This window comes from Hyla sarda, unplaced genomic scaffold (genome assembly GCF_029499605.1).
Source record: "Hyla sarda isolate aHylSar1 unplaced genomic scaffold, aHylSar1.hap1 scaffold_1329, whole genome shotgun sequence".
Lineage (NCBI taxonomy): Eukaryota > Metazoa > Chordata > Amphibia > Anura > Hylidae > Hyla > Hyla sarda.
This window is the reverse complement of record NW_026607954.1, coordinates 1-18323: the sequence shown is the minus strand read 5'-3', so window position 1 is coordinate 18323 and position 18323 is coordinate 1. Positions and strand designations below refer to the sequence as shown.

At 46.0% G+C, this 18323-nt stretch overlaps 8 non-coding genes across 8 annotated transcripts; all 8 read left to right on the top strand.

Moving 5' to 3' along the window:
• Positions 1-1269: 1269 nt before the first annotated feature.
• Positions 1270-1460, top strand: LOC130305683 (U2 spliceosomal RNA). The gene has a single exon (XR_008855131.1). It is a non-coding gene; the product is annotated as a U2 spliceosomal RNA (small nuclear RNA).
• Positions 1461-3553: 2093 nt separating this feature from the next.
• Positions 3554-3744, top strand: LOC130305682 (U2 spliceosomal RNA). The gene has a single exon (XR_008855130.1). It is a non-coding gene; the product is annotated as a U2 spliceosomal RNA (small nuclear RNA).
• Positions 3745-5823: 2079 nt separating this feature from the next.
• On the top strand, positions 5824-6014 carry LOC130305681 (U2 spliceosomal RNA). The gene has a single exon (XR_008855129.1). It is a non-coding gene; the product is annotated as a U2 spliceosomal RNA (small nuclear RNA).
• Positions 6015-8102: 2088 nt separating this feature from the next.
• LOC130305724 (U2 spliceosomal RNA) lies at positions 8103-8293 on the top strand. The gene has a single exon (XR_008855170.1). It is a non-coding gene; the product is annotated as a U2 spliceosomal RNA (small nuclear RNA).
• A 2093-nt stretch (positions 8294-10386) lies between these two features.
• LOC130305715 (U2 spliceosomal RNA) lies at positions 10387-10577 on the top strand. The gene has a single exon (XR_008855161.1). It is a non-coding gene; the product is annotated as a U2 spliceosomal RNA (small nuclear RNA).
• Positions 10578-12664: 2087 nt separating this feature from the next.
• Positions 12665-12855, top strand: LOC130305703 (U2 spliceosomal RNA). Its single transcript, XR_008855150.1, has one exon. It is a non-coding gene; the product is annotated as a U2 spliceosomal RNA (small nuclear RNA).
• Positions 12856-14941: 2086 nt separating this feature from the next.
• On the top strand, positions 14942-15132 carry LOC130305692 (U2 spliceosomal RNA). Its single transcript, XR_008855139.1, has one exon. It is a non-coding gene; the product is annotated as a U2 spliceosomal RNA (small nuclear RNA).
• Positions 15133-17214: 2082 nt separating this feature from the next.
• On the top strand, positions 17215-17405 carry LOC130305680 (U2 spliceosomal RNA). The gene has a single exon (XR_008855128.1). It is a non-coding gene; the product is annotated as a U2 spliceosomal RNA (small nuclear RNA).
• Positions 17406-18323: the final 918 nt, after the last annotated feature.

The window sequence follows — 18323 nt, the reverse complement described above, 5'->3', positions numbered from 1 at the left end:
TTTTATGTATTCAGCACCTATGTATAATGTTGTAAAAATGCTCTAGAAGCTAAAGTCGCAGAAATGTCACACATATTTGGCCTGCAACTTTCTGTGCGACAAATTCAGACAGGAAAAATCAGTATAAATCCTTAGAAAATTATCCCCCAGTGTCTCCATCTGCTGGCGGTATTGAATAAGCATTGCTGCACTGATGGGGTATGCATTAGACGAAAAAAAAGAAGAAAAAGAAGAATAATACGCCCAGAAAAGAGGCGAAAAGGAGAAAAACGTAAAAAAACGTGAAAAAAAAGTAAGAGGAAGAGAAGGGAAAAAAAGGTGGAAATGGGTTTAAAAGTGATTTTGGCGGAGAAATATATATATATATATATATATATATATATATATATATATATACGCGCACACACACACATATATATAAACGTATTCTCCGTTGAGATATTGCAGCCGCTGCTGTGTCCAGGCCCAGGAGCCTTAGCACTGTGCTGTGATGTCACTCAATACCACTGACATCACTAGGTGTAAACAACATCTCTCCTTTGCTGTGTATGTGACTATGGAGCTGTTTGGTGATGTCGTCTATTATGGCCTTCATAGAAGCAACAGGAGATTGTTGCATCCATCTAGAACCCTCAGAACTACAGTGCTATGATGTCACTCACTTCCACAGGCCTTGCAGAGTGTAAACAACAACAACCCAGCTTTGTTGTGTATGTAACCATAGGGATTTGTGATGTCACCTAGAACCTTCACAGCAGCGACAGCTTTATGAGGAGCATCAGCACTGCTCTGCCTGAGCAGAACCATCACCGCCATAGGTTGTCAAATAACCCGGATTTAACCCACACAGGTAAGTCCAATGGGGTGCAGGCATGTCCTCTATGCTTACAGCTTCCCGTGGGTGTTGGTTTGATACCGTTTGGGGACAGCCAAGGAGGCATCTGCAGGCAACAAAGGTAGGTGTGTGCTTGTGTGTGTGTTTCCTATGCAGATCCTAAGCCCAGTGTCACATGCAAGTAGGAGGAGTAAGAAGGGTTCCTGGCAAATCCGGGTTATGGATTGCATTTAAAAAGGCCCCGTGGGAGTGCAATGGGCCCCTGTCTTGCTGCTTAGCAATAATGGTATGGGTTTAGGTTCTGCTGTGTGTACTGGTGGTTGACTGCCCCCCAGCCCAGAGTGTGCATGGAAAATTGTCTGGCAGCCTCCCTGACAGCAAGCAGTGATAGTGCCCATGAAGGGGACCTTGTTGGGCCCGCCCCTTTCACGGTTATCGCTTCTCGGCCTTTTGGCTAAGATCAAGTGTAGTATCTGTTCTTATCAGTTTAATATCTGATACGTCCCCTATCTGGGGACCATATATTAAATGGATTTTTGAGAACGGGGGCCGATTTCGAAGCTTGCTTCCGTCGCCCTATGCATTGACCCGATATGGCAGTATCTTCGGGTACAGTGCACCACCCCCTTACAGGGTTAAAAAGAAAGATTCCTACTTTCATTGCTACCTGCTTGCTGGCTAGCCAGCTAGCCAGCCCTGTGGGCCTTGCTGCTGCAGCCAAAAAACAAAAGGTGGTGCTGCTGCTGCTGCTTCTGCTGCTTCTGCTTGTGTCTGGCCGCTGTTGGAGCGTCCAGGCACAGGACTTCTGCTGCTGCTGACTAAATGGCCTCCTTAATTGGATCATTTGAGTAGCCAGCACACCTGTGCAGGTAGGGCATGACATGATAGGCAGCTGTCTTGATAGCGGGTGGGTGCTGAATGTTCCTAATTGACAAAATAAGATTAATGCTTATGAAGAAATATAAAATCTCATCCCTTCCCCAATATCGCGCCACACCCCTACCCCTTAATTCCCTGGTTGAACTTGATGGACATATGTCTTTTTTCGACCGTACTAACTATGTAACTATGTAACATAACATGGGGGGGGGGGGGGGGGGGGTCTCCTGGCTGTTCACACAGGTGTGTCATTGCTGTACATTGACCATGCATTGCTTCTGTGGTATTGCAAAGGCAAAGACAAATGCTTCCAGCCATCCATTGCACTAATGGATTGGTCATCAGCTGGCTGTCTATGTCCCGCATCAATATAGACCAAAGTACAGAGGGTTAGGCTATGCTATTGTGCACCTACCTGATGCATCAGAAGGTGCGAGGCCCTTGCTAAATTCTGTGCACAGACTTTGAGATCTATACTTTAGACTGTATCTAAACCTGCTCCAACATGGACTGACATTCTGGCCTACTTTCAGCCGATGCGACTTGTCTGTCGCTGAACAGTCGCTTTTTATGTATTCAGCACCTATGTATAATGTTGTAAAAATGCTCTAGAAGCTAAAGTCGCAGAAATGTCACACATATTTGGCCTGCAACTTTCTGTGCGACAAATTCAGACAGGAAAAATCAGTATAAATCCTTAGAAAATTATCCCCCAGTGTCTCCATCTGCTGGCGGTATTGAATAAGCATTGCTGCACTGATGGGGTATGCATTAGACGAAAAAAAAGAAGAAAAAGAAGAATAATACGCCCAGAAAAGAGGCGAAAAGGAGAAAAACGTAAAAAAACGTGAAAAAAAAGTAAGAGGAAGAGAAGGGAAAAAAAGGTGGAAATGGGTTTAAAAGTGATTTCGGCGGAGAAATATATATATATATATATATATATATATATATATATATATATATACGCGCACACACACACATATATATAAACGTATTCTCCGTTGAGATATTGCAGCCGCTGCTGTGTCCAGGCCCAGGAGCCTTAGCACTGTGCTGTGATGTCACTCAATACCACTGACATCACTAGGTGTAAACAACATCTCTCCTTTGCTGTGTATGTGACTATGGAGCTGTTTGGTGATGTCGTCTATTATGGCCTTCATAGAAGCAACAGGAGATTGTTGCATCCATCTAGAACCCTCAGAACTACAGTGCTATGATGTCACTCACTTCCACAGGCCTTGCAGAGTGTAAACAACAACAACAACCCAGCTTTGTTGTGTATGTAACCATAGGGATTTGTGATGTCACCTAGAACCTTCACAGCAGCGACAGCTTTATGAGGAGCATCAGCACTGCTCTGCCTGAGCAGAACCATCACCGCCATAGGTTGTCAAATAACCCGGATTTAACCCACACAGGTAAGTCCAATGGGGTGCAGGCATGTCCTCTATGCTTACAGCTTCCCGTGGGTGTTGGTTTGATACCGTTTGGGGACAGCCAAGGAGGCATCTGCAGGCAACAAAGGTAGGTGTGTGCTTGTGTGTGTGTTTCCTATGCAGATCCTAAGCCCAGTGTCACATGCAAGTAGGAGGAGTAAGAAGGGTTCCTGGCAAATCCGGGTTATGGATTGCATTTAAAAAGGCCCCGTGGGAGTGCAATGGGCCCCTGTCTTGCTGCTTAGCAATAATGGTATGGGTTTAGGTTCTGCTGTGTGTACTGGTGGTTGACTGCCCCCCAGCCCAGAGTGTGCATGGAAAATTGTCTGGCAGCCTCCCTGACAGCAAGCAGTGAAGTGCCCATGAAGGGGACCTTGTTGGGCCCGCCCCTTTCACGGTTATCGCTTCTCGGCCTTTTGGCTAAGATCAAGTGTAGTATCTGTTCTTATCAGTTTAATATCTGATACGTCCCCTATCTGGGGACCATATATTAAATGGATTTTTGAGAACGGGGGCCGATTTCGAAGCTTGCTTCCGTCGCCCTATGCATTGACCCGATATGGCAGTATCTTCGGGTACAGTGCACCACCCCCTTACAGGGTTAAAAAGAAAGATTCCTACTTTCATTGCTACCTGCTTGCTGGCTAGCCAGCTAGCCAGCCCTGTGGGCCTTGCTGCTGCAGCCAAAAAACAAAAGGTGGTGCTGCTGCTGCTGCTTCTGCTGCTTCTGCTTGTGTCTGGCCGCTGTTGGAGCGTCCAGGCACAGGACTTCTGCTGCTGCTGACTAAATGGCCTCCTTAATTGGATCATTTGAGTAGCCAGCACACCTGTGCAGGTAGGGCATGACATGATAGGCAGCTGCCTTGATAGCGGGTGGGTGCTGAATGTTCCTAATTGACAAAATAAGATTAATGCTTATGAAGAAATATAAAATCTCATCCCTTCCCCAATATCGCGCCACACCCCTACCCCTTAATTCCCTGGTTGAACTTGATGGACATATGTCTTTTTTCGACCGTACTAACTATGTAACTATGTAACATAACATGGGGGGGGGGGGGGGGGGTCTCCTGGCTGTTCACACAGGTGTGTCATTGCTGTACATTGACCATGCATTGCTTCTGTGGTATTGCAAAGGCAAAGACAAATGCTTCCAGCCATCCATTGCACTAATGGATTGGTCATCAGCTGGCTGTCTATGTCCCGCATCAATATAGACCAAAGTACAGAGGGTTAGGCTATGCTATTGTGCACCTACCTGATGCATCAGAAGGTGCGAGGCCCTTGCTAAATTCTGTGCACAGACTTTGAGATCTATACTTTAGACTGTATCTAAACCTGCTCCAACATGGACTGACATTCTGGCCTACTTTCAGCCGATGCGACTTGTCTGTCGCTGAACAGTCGCTTTTTATGTATTCAGCACCTATGTATAATGTTGTAAAAATGCTCTAGAAGCTAAAGTCGCAGAAATGTCACACATATTTGGCCTGCAACTTTCTGTGCGACAAATTCAGACAGGAAAAATCAGTATAAATCCTTAGAAAATTATCCCCCAGTGTCTCCATCTGCTGGCGGTATTGAATAAGCATTGCTGCACTGATGGGGTATGCATTAGACGAAAAAAAAGAAGAAAAAGAAGAATAATACGCCCAGAAAAGAGGCGAAAAGGAGAAAAACGTAAAAAAACGTGAAAAAAAAGTAAGAGGAAGAGAAGGGAAAAAAAGGTGGAAATGGGTTTAAAAGTGATTTTGGCGGAGAAATATATATATATATATATATATATATATATATATACGCGCACACACACACATATATATAAACGTATTCTCCGTTGAGATATTGCAGCCGCTGCTGTGTCCAGGCCCAGGAGCCTTAGCACTGTGCTGTGATGTCACTCAATACCACTGACATCACTAGGTGTAAACAACATCTCTCCTTTGCTGTGTATGTGACTATGGAGCTGTTTGGTGATGTCGTCTATTATGGCCTTCATAGAAGCAACAGGAGATTGTTGCATCCATCTAGAACCCTCAGAACTACAGTGCTATGATGTCACTCACTTCCACAGGCCTTGCAGAGTGTAAACAACAACAACCCAGCTTTGTTGTGTATGTAACCATAGGGATTTGTGATGTCACCTAGAACCTTCACAGCAGCGACAGCTTTATGAGGAGCATCAGCACTGCTCTGCCTGAGCAGAACCATCACCGCCATAGGTTGTCAAATAACCCGGATTTAACCCACACAGGTAAGTCCAATGGGGTGCAGGCATGTCCTCTATGCTTACAGCTTCCCGTGGGTGTTGGTTTGATACCGTTTGGGGACAGCCAAGGAGGCATCTGCAGGCAACAAAGGTAGGTGTGTGCTTGTGTGTGTGTTTCCTATGCAGATCCTAAGCCCAGTGTCACATGCAAGTAGGAGGAGTAAGAAGGGTTCCTGGCAAATCCGGGTTATGGATTGCATTTAAAAAGGCCCCGTGGGAGTGCAATGGGCCCCTGTCTTGCTGCTTAGCAATAATGGTATGGGTTTAGGTTCTGCTGTGTGTACTGGTGGTTGACTGCCCCCCAGCCCAGAGTGTGCATGGAAAATTGTCTGGCAGCCTCCCTGACAGCAAGCAGTGATAGTGCCCATGAAGGGGACCTTGTTGGGCCCGCCCCTTTCACGGTTATCGCTTCTCGGCCTTTTGGCTAAGATCAAGTGTAGTATCTGTTCTTATCAGTTTAATATCTGATACGTCCCCTATCTGGGGACCATATATTAAATGGATTTTTGAGAACGGGGGCCGATTTCGAAGCTTGCTTCCGTCGCCCTATGCATTGACCCGATATGGCAGTATCTTCGGGTACAGTGCACCACCCCCTTACAGGGTTAAAAAGAAAGATTCCTACTTTCATTGCTACCTGCTTGCTGGCTAGCCAGCTAGCCAGCCCTGTGGGCCTTGCTGCTGCAGCCAAAAAACAAAAGGTGGTGCTGCTGCTGCTGCTTCTGCTGCTTCTGCTTGTGTCTGGCCGCTGTTGGAGCGTCCAGGCACAGGACTTCTGCTGCTGCTGACTAAATGGCCTCCTTAATTGGATCATTTGAGTAGCCAGCACACCTGTGCAGGTAGGGCATGACATGATAGGCAGCTGCCTTGATAGCGGGTGGGTGCTGAATGTTCCTAATTGACAAAATAAGATTAATGCTTATGAAGAAATATAAAATCTCATCCCTTCCCCAATATCGCGCCACACCCCTACCCCTTAATTCCCTGGTTGAACTTGATGGACATATGTCTTTTTTCGACCGTACTAACTATGTAACTATGTAACATAACATGGGGGGGGGGGGGGGGGTCTCCTGGCTGTTCACACAGGTGTGTCATTGCTGTACATTGACCATGCATTGCTTCTGTGGTATTGCAAAGGCAAAGACAAATGCTTCCAGCCATCCATTGCACTAATGGATTGGTCATCAGCTGGCTGTCTATGTCCCGCATCAATATAGACCAAAGTACAGAGGGTTAGGCTATGCTATTGTGCACCTACCTGATGCATCAGAAGGTGCGAGGCCCTTGCTAAATTCTGTGCACAGACTTTGAGATCTATACTTTAGACTGTATCTAAACCTGCTCCAACATGGACTGACATTCTGGCCTACTTTCAGCCGATGCGACTTGTCTGTCGCTGAACAGTCGCTTTTTATGTATTCAGCACCTATGTATAATGTTGTAAAAATGCTCTAGAAGCTAAAGTCGCAGAAATGTCACACATATTTGGCCTGCAACTTTCTGTGCGACAAATTCAGACAGGAAAAATCAGTATAAATCCTTAGAAAATTATCCCCCAGTGTCTCCATCTGCTGGCGGTATTGAATAAGCATTGCTGCACTGATGGGGTATGCATTAGACGAAAAAAAAGAAGAAAAAGAAGAATAATACGCCCAGAAAAGAGGCGAAAAGGAGAAAAACGTAAAAAAACGTGAAAAAAAAGTAAGAGGAAGAGAAGGGAAAAAAAGGTGGAAATGGGTTTAAAAGTGATTTTGGCGGAGAAATATATATATATATATATATATATATATATATATATATATATATACGCGCACACACACACATATATATAAACGTATTCTCCGTTGAGATATTGCAGCCGCTGCTGTGTCCAGGCCCAGGAGCCTTAGCACTGTGCTGTGATGTCACTCAATACCACTGACATCACTAGGTGTAAACAACATCTCTCCTTTGCTGTGTATGTGACTATGGAGCTGTTTGGTGATGTCGTCTATTATGGCCTTCATAGAAGCAACAGGAGATTGTTGCATCCATCTAGAACCCTCAGAACTACAGTGCTATGATGTCACTCACTTCCACAGGCCTTGCAGAGTGTAAACAACAACAACCCAGCTTTGTTGTGTATGTAACCATAGGGATTTGTGATGTCACCTAGAACCTTCACAGCAGCGACAGCTTTATGAGGAGCATCAGCACTGCTCTGCCTGAGCAGAACCATCACCGCCATAGGTTGTCAAATAACCCGGATTTAACCCACACAGGTAAGTCCAATGGGGTGCAGGCATGTCCTCTATGCTTACAGCTTCCCGTGGGTGTTGGTTTGATACCGTTTGGGGACAGCCAAGGAGGCATCTGCAGGCAACAAAGGTAGGTGTGTGCTTGTGTGTGTGTTTCCTATGCAGATCCTAAGCCCAGTGTCACATGCAAGTAGGAGGAGTAAGAAGGGTTCCTGGCAAATCCGGGTTATGGATTGCATTTAAAAAGGCCCCGTGGGAGTGCAATGGGCCCCTGTCTTGCTGCTTAGCAATAATGGTATGGGTTTAGGTTCTGCTGTGTGTACTGGTGGTTGACTGCCCCCCAGCCCAGAGTGTGCATGGAAAATTGTCTGGCAGCCTCCCTGACAGCAAGCAGTGATAGTGCCCATGAAGGGGACCTTGTTGGGCCCGCCCCTTTCACGGTTATCGCTTCTCGGCCTTTTGGCTAAGATCAAGTGTAGTATCTGTTCTTATCAGTTTAATATCTGATACGTCCCCTATCTGGGGACCATATATTAAATGGATTTTTGAGAACGGGGGCCGATTTCGAAGCTTGCTTCCGTCGCCCTATGCATTGACCCGATATGGCAGTATCTTCGGGTACAGTGCACCACCCCCTTACAGGGTTAAAAAGAAAGATTCCTACTTTCATTGCTACCTGCTTGCTGGCTAGCCAGCTAGCCAGCCCTGTGGGCCTTGCTGCTGCAGCCAAAAAACAAAAGGTGGTGCTGCTGCTGCTGCTTCTGCTGCTTCTGCTTGTGTCTGGCCGCTGTTGGAGCGTCCAGGCACAGGACTTCTGCTGCTGCTGACTAAATGGCCTCCTTAATTGGATCATTTGAGTAGCCAGCACACCTGTGCAGGTAGGGCATGACATGATAGGCAGCTGTCTTGATAGCGGGTGGGTGCTGAATGTTCCTAATTGACAAAATAAGATTAATGCTTATGAAGAAATATAAAATCTCATCCCTTCCCCAATATCGCGCCACACCCCTACCCCTTAATTCCCTGGTTGAACTTGATGGACATATGTCTTTTTTCGACCGTACTAACTATGTAACTATGTAACATAACATGGGGGGGGGGGGGGGGGGGGGTCTCCTGGCTGTTCACACAGGTGTGTCATTGCTGTACATTGACCATGCATTGCTTCTGTGGTATTGCAAAGGCAAAGACAAATGCTTCCAGCCATCCATTGCACTAATGGATTGGTCATCAGCTGGCTGTCTATGTCCCGCATCAATATAGACCAAAGTACAGAGGGTTAGGCTATGCTATTGTGCACCTACCTGATGCATCAGAAGGTGCGAGGCCCTTGCTAAATTCTGTGCACAGACTTTGAGATCTATACTTTAGACTGTATCTAAACCTGCTCCAACATGGACTGACATTCTGGCCTACTTTCAGCCGATGCGACTTGTCTGTCGCTGAACAGTCGCTTTTTATGTATTCAGCACCTATGTATAATGTTGTAAAAATGCTCTAGAAGCTAAAGTCGCAGAAATGTCACACATATTTGGCCTGCAACTTTCTGTGCGACAAATTCAGACAGGAAAAATCAGTATAAATCCTTAGAAAATTATCCCCCAGTGTCTCCATCTGCTGGCGGTATTGAATAAGCATTGCTGCACTGATGGGGTATGCATTAGACGAAAAAAAAGAAGAAAAAGAAGAATAATACGCCCAGAAAAGAGGCGAAAAGGAGAAAAACGTAAAAAAACGTGAAAAAAAAGTAAGAGGAAGAGAAGGGAAAAAAAGGTGGAAATGGGTTTAAAAGTGATTTCGGCGGAGAAATATATATATATATATATATATATATATATATATATATATATACGCGCACACACACACATATATATAAACGTATTCTCCGTTGAGATATTGCAGCCGCTGCTGTGTCCAGGCCCAGGAGCCTTAGCACTGTGCTGTGATGTCACTCAATACCACTGACATCACTAGGTGTAAACAACATCTCTCCTTTGCTGTGTATGTGACTATGGAGCTGTTTGGTGATGTCGTCTATTATGGCCTTCATAGAAGCAACAGGAGATTGTTGCATCCATCTAGAACCCTCAGAACTACAGTGCTATGATGTCACTCACTTCCACAGGCCTTGCAGAGTGTAAACAACAACAACAACCCAGCTTTGTTGTGTATGTAACCATAGGGATTTGTGATGTCACCTAGAACCTTCACAGCAGCGACAGCTTTATGAGGAGCATCAGCACTGCTCTGCCTGAGCAGAACCATCACCGCCATAGGTTGTCAAATAACCCGGATTTAACCCACACAGGTAAGTCCAATGGGGTGCAGGCATGTCCTCTATGCTTACAGCTTCCCGTGGGTGTTGGTTTGATACCGTTTGGGGACAGCCAAGGAGGCATCTGCAGGCAACAAAGGTAGGTGTGTGCTTGTGTGTGTGTTTCCTATGCAGATCCTAAGCCCAGTGTCACATGCAAGTAGGAGGAGTAAGAAGGGTTCCTGGCAAATCCGGGTTATGGATTGCATTTAAAAAGGCCCCGTGGGAGTGCAATGGGCCCCTGTCTTGCTGCTTAGCAATAATGGTATGGGTTTAGGTTCTGCTGTGTGTACTGGTGGTTGACTGCCCCCCAGCCCAGAGTGTGCATGGAAAATTGTCTGGCAGCCTCCCTGACAGCAAGCAGTGATAGTGCCCATGAAGGGGACCTTGTTGGGCCCGCCCCTTTCACGGTTATCGCTTCTCGGCCTTTTGGCTAAGATCAAGTGTAGTATCTGTTCTTATCAGTTTAATATCTGATACGTCCCCTATCTGGGGACCATATATTAAATGGATTTTTGAGAACGGGGGCCGATTTCGAAGCTTGCTTCCGTCGCCCTATGCATTGACCCGATATGGCAGTATCTTCGGGTACAGTGCACCACCCCCTTACAGGGTTAAAAAGAAAGATTCCTACTTTCATTGCTACCTGCTTGCTGGCTAGCCAGCTAGCCAGCCCTGTGGGCCTTGCTGCTGCAGCCAAAAAACAAAAGGTGGTGCTGCTGCTGCTGCTTCTGCTGCTTCTGCTTGTGTCTGGCCGCTGTTGGAGCGTCCAGGCACAGGACTTCTGCTGCTGCTGACTAAATGGCCTCCTTAATTGGATCATTTGAGTAGCCAGCACACCTGTGCAGGTAGGGCATGACATGATAGGCAGCTGCCTTGATAGCGGGTGGGTGCTGAATGTTCCTAATTGACAAAATAAGATTAATGCTTATGAAGAAATATAAAATCTCATCCCTTCCCCAATATCGCGCCACACCCCTACCCCTTAATTCCCTGGTTGAACTTGATGGACATATGTCTTTTTTCGACCGTACTAACTATGTAACTATGTAACATAACATGGGGGGGGGGGGGGGGTCTCCTGGCTGTTCACACAGGTGTGTCATTGCTGTACATTGACCATGCATTGCTTCTGTGGTATTGCAAAGGCAAAGACAAATGCTTCCAGCCATCCATTGCACTAATGGATTGGTCATCAGCTGGCTGTCTATGTCCCGCATCAATATAGACCAAAGTACAGAGGGTTAGGCTATGCTATTGTGCACCTACCTGATGCATCAGAAGGTGCAAGGCCCTTGCTAAATTCTGTGCACAGACTTTGAGATCTATACTTTAGACTGTATCTAAACCTGCTCCAACATGGACTGACATTCTGGCCTACTTTCAGCCGATGCGACTTGTCTGTCGCTGAACAGTCGCTTTTTATGTATTCAGCACCTATGTATAATGTTGTAAAAATGCTCTAGAAGCTAAAGTCGCAGAAATGTCACACATATTTGGCCTGCAACTTTCTGTGCGACAAATTCAGACAGGAAAAATCAGTATAAATCCTTAGAAAATTATCCCCCAGTGTCTCCATCTGCTGGCGGTATTGAATAAGCATTGCTGCACTGATGGGGTATGCATTAGACGAAAAAAAAGAAGAAAAAGAAGAATAATACGCCCAGAAAAGAGGCGAAAAGGAGAAAAACGTAAAAAAACGTGAAAAAAAAGTAAGAGGAAGAGAAGGGAAAAAAAGGTGGAAATGGGTTTAAAAGTGATTTCGGCGGAGAAATATATATATATATATATATATATATATATATATATATATATATACGCGCACACACACACATATATATAAACGTATTCTCCGTTGAGATATTGCAGCCGCTGCTGTGTCCAGGCCCAGGAGCCTTAGCACTGTGCTGTGATGTCACTCAATACCACTGACATCACTAGGTGTAAACAACATCTCTCCTTTGCTGTGTATGTGACTATGGAGCTGTTTGGTGATGTCGTCTATTATGGCCTTCATAGAAGCAACAGGAGATTGTTGCATCCATCTAGAACCCTCAGAACTACAGTGCTATGATGTCACTCACTTCCACAGGCCTTGCAGAGTGTAAACAACAACAACCCAGCTTTGTTGTGTATGTAACCATAGGGATTTGTGATGTCACCTAGAACCTTCACAGCAGCGACAGCTTTATGAGGAGCATCAGCACTGCTCTGCCTGAGCAGAACCATCACCGCCATAGGTTGTCAAATAACCCGGATTTAACCCACACAGGTAAGTCCAATGGGGTGCAGGCATGTCCTCTATGCTTACAGCTTCCCGTGGGTGTTGGTTTGATACCGTTTGGGGACAGCCAAGGAGGCATCTGCAGGCAACAAAGGTAGGTGTGTGCTTGTGTGTGTGTTTCCTATGCAGATCCTAAGCCCAGTGTCACATGCAAGTAGGAGGAGTAAGAAGGGTTCCTGGCAAATCCGGGTTATGGATTGCATTTAAAAAGGCCCCGTGGGAGTGCAATGGGCCCCTGTCTTGCTGCTTAGCAATAATGGTATGGGTTTAGGTTCTGCTGTGTGTACTGGTGGTTGACTGCCCCCCAGCCCAGAGTGTGCATGGAAAATTGTCTGGCAGCCTCCCTGACAGCAAGCAGTGATAGTGCCCATGAAGGGGACCTTGTTGGGCCCGCCCCTTTCACGGTTATCGCTTCTCGGCCTTTTGGCTAAGATCAAGTGTAGTATCTGTTCTTATCAGTTTAATATCTGATACGTCCCCTATCTGGGGACCATATATTAAATGGATTTTTGAGAACGGGGGCCGATTTCGAAGCTTGCTTCCGTCGCCCTATGCATTGACCCGATATGGCAGTATCTTCGGGTACAGTGCACCACCCCCTTACAGGGTTAAAAAGAAAGATTCCTACTTTCATTGCTACCTGCTTGCTGGCTAGCCAGCTAGCCAGCCCTGTGGGCCTTGCTGCTGCAGCCAAAAAACAAAAGGTGGTGCTGCTGCTGCTGCTTCTGCTGCTTCTGCTTGTGTCTGGCCGCTGTTGGAGCGTCCAGGCACAGGACTTCTGCTGCTGCTGACTAAATGGCCTCCTTAATTGGATCATTTGAGTAGCCAGCACACCTGTGCAGGTAGGGCATGACATGATAGGCAGCTGCCTTGATAGCGGGTGGGTGCTGAATGTTCCTAATTGACAAAATAAGATTAATGCTTATGAAGAAATATAAAATCTCATCCCTTCCCCAATATCGCGCCACACCCCTACCCCTTAATTCCCTGGTTGAACTTGATGGACATATGTCTTTTTTCGACCGTACTAACTATGTAACTATGTAACATAACATGGGGGGGGGGGGGGGTCTCCTGGCTGTTCACACAGGTGTGTCATTGCTGTACATTGACCATGCATTGCTTCTGTGGTATTGCAAAGGCAAAGACAAATGCTTCCAGCCATCCATTGCACTAATGGATTGGTCATCAGCTGGCTGTCTATGTCCCGCATCAATATAGACCAAAGTACAGAGGGTTAGGCTATGCTATTGTGCATCTACCTGATGCATCAGAAGGTGCGAGGCCCTTGCTAAATTCTGTGCACAGACTTTGAGATCTATACTTTAGACTGTATCTAAACCTGCTCCAACATGGACTGACATTCTGGCCTACTTTCAGCCGATGCGACTTGTCTGTCGCTGAACAGTCGCTTTTTATGTATTCAGCACCTATGTATAATGTTGTAAAAATGCTCTAGAAGCTAAAGTCGCAGAAATGTCACACATATTTGGCCTGCAACTTTCTGTGCGACAAATTCAGACAGGAAAAATCAGTATAAATCCTTAGAAAATTATCCCCCAGTGTCTCCATCTGCTGGCGGTATTGAATAAGCATTGCTGCACTGATGGGGTATGCATTAGACGAAAAAAAAGAAGAAAAAGAAGAATAATACGCCCAGAAAAGAGGCGAAAAGGAGAAAAACGTAAAAAAACGTGAAAAAAAAGTAAGAGGAAGAGAAGGGAAAAAAAGGTGGAAATGGGTTTAAAAGTGATTTCGGCGGAGAAATATATATATATATATATATATATATATATATATATATATATATACGCGCACACACACACATATATATAAACGTATTCTCCGTTGAGATATTGCAGCCGCTGCTGTGTCCAGGCCCAGGAGCCTTAGCACTGTGCTGTGATGTCACTCAATACCACTGACATCACTAGGTGTAAACAACATCTCTCCTTTGCTGTGTATGTGACTATGGAGCTGTTTGGTGATGTCGTCTATTATGGCCTTCATAGAAGCAACAGGAGATTGTTGCATCCATCTAGAACCCTCAGAACTACAGTGCTATGATGTCACTCACTTCCACAGGCCTTGCAGAGTGTAAACAACAACAACCCAGCTTTGTTGTGTATGTAACCATAGGGATTTGTGATGTCACCTAGAACCTTCACAGCAGCGACAGCTTTATGAGGAGCATCAGCACTGCTCTGCCTGAGCAGAACCATCACCGCCATAGGTTGTCAAATAACCCGGATTTAACCCACACAGGTAAGTCCAATGGGGTGCAGGCATGTCCTCTATGCTTACAGCTTCCCGTGGGTGTTGGTTTGATACCGTTTGGGGACAGCCAAGGAGGCATCTGCAGGCAACAAAGGTAGGTGTGTGCTTGTGTGTGTGTTTCCTATGCAGATCCTAAGCCCAGTGTCACATGCAAGTAGGAGGAGTAAGAAGGGTTCCTGGCAAATCCGGGTTATGGATTGCATTTAAAAAGGCCCCGTGGGAGTGCAATGGGCCCCTGTCTTGCTGCTTAGCAATAATGGTATGGGTTTAGGTTCTGCTGTGTGTACTGGTGGTTGACTGCCCCCCAGCCCAGAGTGTGCATGGAAAATTGTCTGGCAGCCTCCCTGACAGCAAGCAGTGATAGTGCCCATGAAGGGGACCTTGTTGGGCCCGCCCCTTTCACGGTTATCGCTTCTCGGCCTTTTGGCTAAGATCAAGTGTAGTATCTGTTCTTATCAGTTTAATATCTGATACGTCCCCTATCTGGGGACCATATATTAAATGGATTTTTGAGAACGGGGGCCGATTTCGAAGCTTGCTTCCGTCGCCCTATGCATTGACCCGATATGGCAGTATCTTCGGGTACAGTGCACCACCCCCTTACAGGGTTAAAAAGAAAGATTCCTACTTTCATTGCTACCTGCTTGCTGGCTAGCCAGCTAGCCAGCCCTGTGGGCCTTGCTGCTGCAGCCAAAAAACAAAAGGTGGTGCTGCTGCTGCTGCTTCTGCTGCTTCTGCTTGTGTCTGGCCGCTGTTGGAGCGTCCAGGCACAGGACTTCTGCTGCTGCTGACTAAATGGCCTCCTTAATTGGATCATTTGAGTAGCCAGCACACCTGTGCAGGTAGGGCATGACATGATAGGCAGCTGCCTTGATAGCGGGTGGGTGCTGAATGTTCCTAATTGACAAAATAAGATTAATGCTTATGAAGAAATATAAAATCTCATCCCTTCCCCAATATCGCGCCACACCCCTACCCCTTAATTCCCTGGTTGAACTTGATGGACATATGTCTTTTTTCGACCGTACTAACTATGTAACTATGTAACATAACATGGGGGGGGGGGGGTCTCCTGGCTGTTCACACAGGTGTGTCATTGCTGTACATTGACCATGCATTGCTTCTGTGGTATTGCAAAGGCAAAGACAAATGCTTCCAGCCATCCATTGCACTAATGGATTGGTCATCAGCTGGCTGTCTATGTCCCGCATCAATATAGACCAAAGTACAGAGGGTTAGGCTATGCTATTGTGCACCTACCTGATGCATCAGAAGGTGCGAGGCCCTTGCTAAATTCTGTGCACAGACTTTGAGATCTATACTTTAGACTGTATCTAAACCTGCTCCAACATGGACTGACATTCTGGCCTACTTTCAGCCGATGCGACTTGTCTGTCGCTGAACAGTCGCTTTTTATGTATTCAGCACCTATGTATAATGTTGTAAAAATGCTCTAGAAGCTAAAGTCGCAGAAATGTCACACATATTTGGCCTGCAACTTTCTGTGCGACAAATTCAGACAGGAAAAATCAGTATAAATCCTTAGAAAATTATCCCCCAGTGTCTCCATCTGCTGGCGGTATTGAATAAGCATTGCTGCACTGATGGGGTATGCATTAGACGAAAAAAAAGAAGAAAAAGAAGAATAATACGCCCAGAAAAGAGGCGAAAAGGAGAAAAACGTAAAAAAACGTGAAAAAAAAGTAAGAGGAAGAGAAGGGAAAAAAAGGTGGAAATGGGTTTAAAAGTGATTTCGGCGGAGAAATATATATATATATATATATATATATATATATATATATATATACGCGCACACACACACATATATATAAACGTATTCTCCGTTGAGATATTGCAGCCGCTGCTGTGTCCAGGCCCAGGAGCCTTAGCACTGTGCTGTGATGTCACTCAATACCACTGACATCACTAGGTGTAAACAACATCTCTCCTTTGCTGTGTATGTGACTATGGAGCTGTTTGGTGATGTCGTCTATTATGGCCTTCATAGAAGCAACAGGAGATTGTTGCATCCATCTAGAACCCTCAGAACTACAGTGCTATGATGTCACTCACTTCCACAGGCCTTGCAGAGTGTAAACAACAACAACCCAGCTTTGTTGTGTATGTAACCATAGGGATTTGTGATGTCACCTAGAACCTTCACAGCAGCGACAGCTTTATGAGGAGCATCAGCACTGCTCTGCCTGAGCAGAACCATCACCGCCATAGGTTGTCAAATAACCCGGATTTAACCCACACAGGTAAGTCCAATGAGGTGCAGGCATGTCCTCTATGCTTACAGCTTCCCGTGGGTGTTGGTTTGATACCGTTTGGGGACAGCCAAGGAGGCATCTGCAGGCAACAAAGGTAGGTGTGTGCTTGTGTGTGTGTTTCCTATGCAGATCCTAAGCCCAGTGTCACATGCAAGTAGGAGGAGTAAGAAGGGTTCCTGGCAAATCCGGGTTATGGATTGCATTTAAAAAGGCCCCGTGGGAGTGCAATGGGCCCCTGTCTTGCTGCTTAGCAATAATGGTATGGGTTTAGGTTCTGCTGTGTGTACTGGTGGTTGACTGCCCCCCAGCCCAGAGTGTGCATGGAAAATTGTCTGGCAGCCTCCCTGACAGCAAGCAGTGATAGTGCCCATGAAGGGGACCTTGTTGGGCCCGCCCCTTTCACGGTTATCGCTTCTCGGCCTTTTGGCTAAGATCAAGTGTAGTATCTGTTCTTATCAGTTTAATATCTGATACGTCCCCTATCTGGGGACCATATATTAAATGGATTTTTGAGAACGGGGGCCGATTTCGAAGCTTGCTTCCGTCGCCCTATGCATTGACCCGATATGGCAGTATCTTCGGGTACAGTGCACCACCCCCTTACAGGGTTAAAAAGAAAGATTCCTACTTTCATTGCTACCTGCTTGCTGGCTAGCCAGCTAGCCAGCCCTGTGGGCCTTGCTGCTGCAGCCAAAAAACAAAAGGTGGTGCTGCTGCTGCTGCTTCTGCTGCTTCTGCTTGTGTCTGGCCGCTGTTGGAGCGTCCAGGCACAGGACTTCTGCTGCTGCTGACTAAATGGCCTCCTTAATTGGATCATTTGAGTAGCCAGCACACCTGTGCAGGTAGGGCATGACATGATAGGCAGCTGCCTTGATAGCGGGTGGGTGCTGAATGTTCCTAATTGACAAAATAAGATTAATGCTTATGAAGAAATATAAAATCTCATCCCTTCCCCAATATCGCGCCACACCCCTACCCCTTAATTCCCTGGTTGAACTTGATGGACATATGTCTTTTTTCGACCGTACTAACTATGTAACTATGTAACATAACATGGGGGGGGGGGGGGGGGGTCTCCTGGCTGTTCACACAGGTGTGTCATTGCTGTACATTGACCATGCATTGCTTCTGTGGTATTGCAAAGGCAAAGACAAATGCTTCCAGCCATCCATTGCACTAATGGATTGGTCATCAGCTGGCTGTCTATGTCCCGCATCAATATAGACCAAAGTACAGAGGGTTAGGCTATGCTATTGTGCACCTACCTGATGCATCAGAAGGTGCGAGGCCCTTGCTAAATTCTGTGCACAGACTTTGAGATCTATACTTTAGACTGTATCTAAACCTGCTCCAACATGGACTGACATTCTGGCCTACTTTCAGCCGATGCGACTTGTCTGTCGCTGAACAGTCGCTTTTTATGTATTCAGCACCTATGTATAATGTTGTAAAAATGCTCTAGAAGCTAAAGTCGCAGAAATGTCACACATATTTGGCCTGCAACTTTCTGTGCGAC